Source organism: Ascidiella aspersa, chromosome 7, assembly GCF_963924565.1.
Source record: "Ascidiella aspersa chromosome 7, kaAscAspe10.2, whole genome shotgun sequence".
NCBI lineage: Eukaryota > Metazoa > Chordata > Ascidiacea > Phlebobranchia > Ascidiidae > Ascidiella > Ascidiella aspersa.
Genome location: NC_139453.1, coordinates 22,705,722 through 22,711,814, shown reverse-complemented (window position 1 = coordinate 22,711,814; position 6,093 = coordinate 22,705,722).

Below are 6,093 nucleotides of genomic sequence, written 5' to 3'. Positions count from 1 at the left end.
AAATGATATCCGCCAAATACACAAAGATGCTCGCATACCACCTAGAATACCGTCGCGTACGACTAGTAATACGCGTACAACCTTAGGGAAACACTTTATTAATAAATGTGACAATTTTAAGAACCATGCGAAATCCGGTTTGCAGATTATCAAACCTTGCCTACTTAAAATGTTTTTCAATTCAAACAATAAAAAATATACTATACATAAAAATTGTTGATTGAATTCAAAATTTTGCGATGTGCCTTGCGGCTCGCAAAGCCCTCTAAAGTAAAGTGTTACTTTGTACATAACATGAACCGGCAGCATTATTGAAATCCCATTTCTAATCCACCGTGGGCCTGGCAAGTATTTCTTACGGTAGGTTTGTTTTTCTAAGACAACAAAAAAGTGACGATTTAAACGGTTTTGGCTGTGCTTGTAGAAATAGTGGCACGCAGAGAAGTTTGGCAATAAAAGCAGGGCTGCGGAGTCGGACTCGGGACTCGAGTGATACCATTTAAAACAGGGGTTTCCAACCTATTTTACGCCGTGCCCCCCTTAGAAAATTTTGAGAAATCAATGGCCCGCCTATTTTTTCAACCTTTTGAATATACAGTAACGGACAGTTATAATGATAAAATGATATAAACATGATAGTACAATAATTAGTTATTACATACTCAGTTAATGTGATGGTTGAGCTTGTTTTTTCTGACAATGTCTTAATTGCTGGTTTAGTGGGGGAAAGAGCCAAGCGCATATCATATTGAGTATCCAAGACACTGCGCTGCTTTGTCTTCATAAGTAACATTGTTGAAAACCCACATTTACATAGATATGTTGGTGGGAAAGGCAGCAATGGCATGACCATTTCATTAAGCTTAGGGTACAAACTGCTTAGTTTTGCCCCAAATGTGGTCAAACTATCTTTATCATAGCTCAATCGGGTTGCCTTCTCTTCTTGCAGCTTCAAGAGTTCATCAAATTTTTAATTATTCTTTTTTTTTGTTATAGTGGAGGAGATGATAAACTAAAAAAAATATTATTTTTCAACTTTTTTCATGGTCCCCTCGAAGAAGGCCCCTGATGTAAAACAACCCGATTCCCGACTTGTAAAACTGATATGGCCGCCAACTGTAAATTGTAAAGGTGGAATAGCATATGGTGGAATATTTTACAATGTATTGTGAGTGAATAAATTATACCACACGCCTATACAGTACGTGGATTGCTGAAAATCCACGTTACTTTAGTTACGTAAATTGGCGGAATACAGGCTGTAGAGTCAGGGTCGGACTAGGGACTCGACGAAATCGCACATTTGACCGGAGTCGGCTCGGGTTTATTTTTTGGCCGGAGTCGGACTCGGGTTGTTTTTACCGACTTCGCAGCCCTGAATAAAAGTTGACCCAAAATAAATCGTTTCAAAGGCCTGAATTGTAATCTATATTATTGTAGTCGCAGTAGTATTTAATTCATGTTTTGGTGTTCTTGCAAACGACATCTACGCTTATCCAAATCTAGTTTGTCGATAAAAGATAGCGCATGTTGCTAAAATGAGGTTTTTAATTGCTTTTATGTTTAAAATAGGGAGACATCCTACTTAAATTGAATATTTTGTCCCGTTTTGGCTTTGTTTTGCTATACATAAAACGTTGGCCTATTTGACCGAGATTCGGAGTTTCGGTTTTGAATACTGTAGATACCAACACCGCAAGGTGGCAGTATTTCATTAACAAACGTGTTATTTAAGTCACGACCCTTGACCAAGTAAATAAACAAATATATTTCAAATCGCATTAAATTTGTCTATATCATCAATAAACGGTAGGTCCTACACTTATTTTATCGAGCCACTTGTTTTTGTGCTCCTAAATAAGATGAATATAGCTTTGAGACAAGATTAATGATTCGTCCAGTAAGCAAGGTAAAATAATATCATATATGCTTGTAGGGTAAGAAATCGCAGCTATATAACAATAACAACGCGAACAAAACTAGTTTGTGGGTTACATTGTTGAAGTAAAATAAAATTGATGAGAAGGCCATGTGCCTGCTTTACAGGTTTACCATTTGGTATTTACAATCACGAACAGCACTTAATCCTAAGTGAACATAACCCTGCACTTGGATTAGCCGTGGAGGTAAGTGTTGTTTTGTAACATGGGATTATTGATATTGGACGCTTCACAACAGTTTAACTCGTAGTGTTGTACTGACTTTATTCTTTTAAATTTAAACAAACGACTTGACTTGAATTAGACAAATGTCCTGGAGTGAGACTAACTTAACTGCTGAAATTTAATGGGTCACATTTGTTGTGAAATGAATGGGGCCTAGTTAACTTTTTCGCAAAAAAACAGCTCGGGTTTTATTTGTTTAGATTTTAGTAATTGTGAAAATATACAATGTCAAGAGCGCAATACGAATTTTAAGTTTAATAGTAATACGTGTTTTAACGCTAATTACTTAACTTGGATAGGCCTAAGTAATGATTTAGTATGGATCTTTTATTATTTTTGAAAATGAGTTGGCCAGAACTCATGTCATCAACTCTATAACCAGAGTCGAATTGGGGGTGCAACCAACGTAACAGTTTGACTACGTTTTTGGAAAGACACTTGCACAATGTCATATTTTATAATGTACGATAAACGTTAAACTAGACAACATAACAAAACCTAGATAGTAGTCAATTTCGTAACGTTATTTCCAAGACAGTCTCTGCGGAATCTAAGCTCGGTTTGTTGTTAATTCCAACGGCACCGATGTTTTCAAAATATTGTTGACAAATCAACTTCGAGCGCTTATGCGTAGGCCGTGGTCGTAAGCTGTTTGCCCGAATGCGACAGCACGCGTCCATGCATGCGCGATTTGGGAGAATTTGGCCGCAGTTCGCGCTGTTAGGACTTTTCATGACGAAGAGGCCCAGTAAACAATCGCGTCGAAACAGTGGTAAACATCGGCCAATTGGCCCTAGTGGGAGCGCTAACCCTTCGCAGTAGTTCGTCGCTTGCGAACCAGCCTTTCGGGTCAACGAAGCACTTAGGAGAAAGGGATCACTGGGCCAAGCAGAACTATGGCCTACGCCGAGCCAAGGCGGCCGTTCTCGATTAGGCGCGAATACGACATTAGCAGTAGAACCAGCAGTATTAATAGCGGCTTAAAATAGACGCGACGAGCTATGCTTGGACTCTAAGAAACGATTAACGACGACGTGTTGTTTGCGGCTGGGGAGAACTTTGCGTTGTTAACTACTTTATCCGCTGTGCCGGTGGCGACGGGCAATGTTTACCGCCACGAAGTGCGTATCTTTGATCGCGTTGTGTTTCTTACATAACATCGTCCAGCGATCCAAGGTCCGTGCTGATTGATAGATCTCGCAAAAACACGCGTGGTTTAATTAATTGGGTTAAAAACAAGGCAAAACTGAGCAGCGAAACTGTATAGCTTATAGGGGCGAATTAAAATTTTATTTTTAAATCAGTTGTCTTTTACAGCACATAACAGCAGCTTTCCAGGGTCTTGCCTTGTCTTTTGGCTGGGATTACTTGGGACAATCAAACAAGCCTTACGGTCGATAACAATGCGAGTATCGTTGATTAGTTATATGTTTCCGCAAGGATAGAAATCGAAACTATGCGCTGCCACTTAATGATGCATTCAACACAACAACTTGTCGTGAAATCGTGGTGCATGGGCACTCAGTTATGTATTGCGGTTAGCTATAAAGTACACAAATTGCTATAGCAAAGGTTTTATATTAATGCAGACATTTAGATAGATGAATAAATGTATCACTTTTAAATATATGTAGCGCCAGTGCGACAGCTTATATCAAAAGCACAAAGATTAGAGATACATTGAAGAGCAAAATTCAAACCGAGGTGCTTTCTTCGTGAAGAAATGGTACACATTAGGACAGTGGTTTTCAAGGCCAGGAGTTCCTCAATTTCTAAATTGTTTAGCTAATTGAGGTGTGTTTATTACACTGGGATTCATCGAGCCAGTGGAATTATTGCACTGGGGTTCCTCGAGCCAGTGAAATGTTCCATAGGGTTCCACTCCAGCAAAAAGGTTGAAAAGCACTGCATTAGGATTATGCAGTGAAGCTAGACGTCCAGCTTGCACAGCCGTGAAGTTAAACGCCGATATTACGCAAAGCGGTACGGGCTTGGCTCCACAAACGCGCAAAAAACAATACCTTAAGCGGGCGTAGAGCAGCTTAACTTTGCTCGAATATGGTATTTCGCGGTGCGCCAGGCAGGCCCGCGATAAGGCACACGGCCTCGGCCCGCGAATAGCGCGACCACGTGCCTGCAAACATTTCGTAATAACAGGAGACTCCCTCCCTTTTTTATTTGCGATTGCAAAAGCAGGCGGCAGCGGTGAGCGCGCGGGTTCAGGGGTTCTGTCCAGCAACAGCAAAGCGCCTGGGCGCGTGCGACTTCCTTTAAAATCGAAATGATCAGCGCACGCCTGTCGATTGTTCCCGGGCCGCGGCGGTTGCGAAACGCAGATATATCGGGAAGCCTCGCTGACGCAACCGAGTACGAGTGGGGCTCAGAGAGACAATGGGATCACGAGCAACCGATTACACATCGCCGGTCGCCGTCCACGCGGGAAACTTCGGGAAGAAAGAAGACGCCTTGTTTAGTGTTGACGCCGCAGCCGAGGGTCCAGCGCCCCGTGACGTCATAGTTTTTATGTTTTCGAGTGGGAAGCTGGTGCTGCTGTGCAACGCGCGCGCGGTTCGGTGTAGCGACTTGGGTAAACAGCCTCCGCCGCTGCCGTGAGAGTTAATTAGCCGCGCTGCTTCTTGGAAGAGCGCCAAAGTGCTGATGATGCGGTGGCCGCGGTCATTGTTGTCGGAGACGTTGCTGTTGTTAATAAATCCAAGGTGCAATAAAGTATCAAAAACAACTCACTCTCGTCGTGCAGTGTCGAAATTTTATTGCACTTGCAATGAACGACTCTATTCTATTAATAGGGTCGTGGTTTCTATGAATGTTTATGAACACATTTGTCATAAGGGGCGCACGTGATAAATAGAGTGTTATAAAAACAGAATTTTTCAAGAAAACGTGTACCTAGTAACTATTTATAACTTGTGTTTTTTATACTCAAACTAAAAGTAATTAATTGCAAAAACGAAGTTACTAACTTATTTTGAATAAGGCATTTCGAGTTATCCACTACTGTTTATCATTCGTACTCATTTTGACCGTGAACCGTGGTTTCGCGCAAAATGAACTTTGAACACACTTCTAAAACCAATCGCGCTATAATTAACCAGTAACCGTGAGACTAGCGCGGCTCAGCTCGAAGCGAGTGCGGCGATCTTGGGCGAAGATCAATTGCGCCACTACGACGATTTTGCGGCAATAAGCGCGCGGATACTCGCACTCGACGACCCACGCCGCCGTTGGGGTGAAGCGGGGTTGGATCGTGTTTCTGTCGTGATCGCCAAGTTTGCACAAACCTGTCGACCCGCTGGCCAAAGACTGGTTAATAAACAACCAACCGGCCACGGCGAGTCTAAGAGAAAAACGGCCAATGCGACAGCGGCGATGATGTGCTACACGTTGTGGGGATGTGCAACACAGCTAGTGATATTGCACAGGGCTGTGGCCTGTACCCGGGCCCCGATAGATCCCCGTGCCGATATATAGGTCGAGACCGATCGCCCGGTGCGACGCTTTACCGTTGCCGCGACTGTCGAAACGGTAAACACAAATCGCTCGTTTGTGCGCGCCTGCTGTCGCTGCTGCCGAGCCGCTCTCGAACTGGCCTCAACCGCGGCCGGTTCACCTATAACGCCTGCGCCGCGGAGAGACAATCGGCACGGGAGTGAACGAACAAGCGGAGGATCGCTGCCCGGCAGTGAATAAGAGCCTCAGTTGTTGTTGTTGGTGATAATGCAGCCACGTCGGGTGTATTATGACCAGTTAGAGAAAGGGCGCCGAGGCGCGCGGCAGCAAGACCAACAAAAGTGTGTGGGACTATAGCAAAGAGAGAAACAGAGAGAAAGCCCGGCGGCGGGCGCTCCGTTAGGGAGAAAGGTTGAGTTCTCCCTCTTCAGGATCGGTCAGCTGATTCTCGCTTACTGAG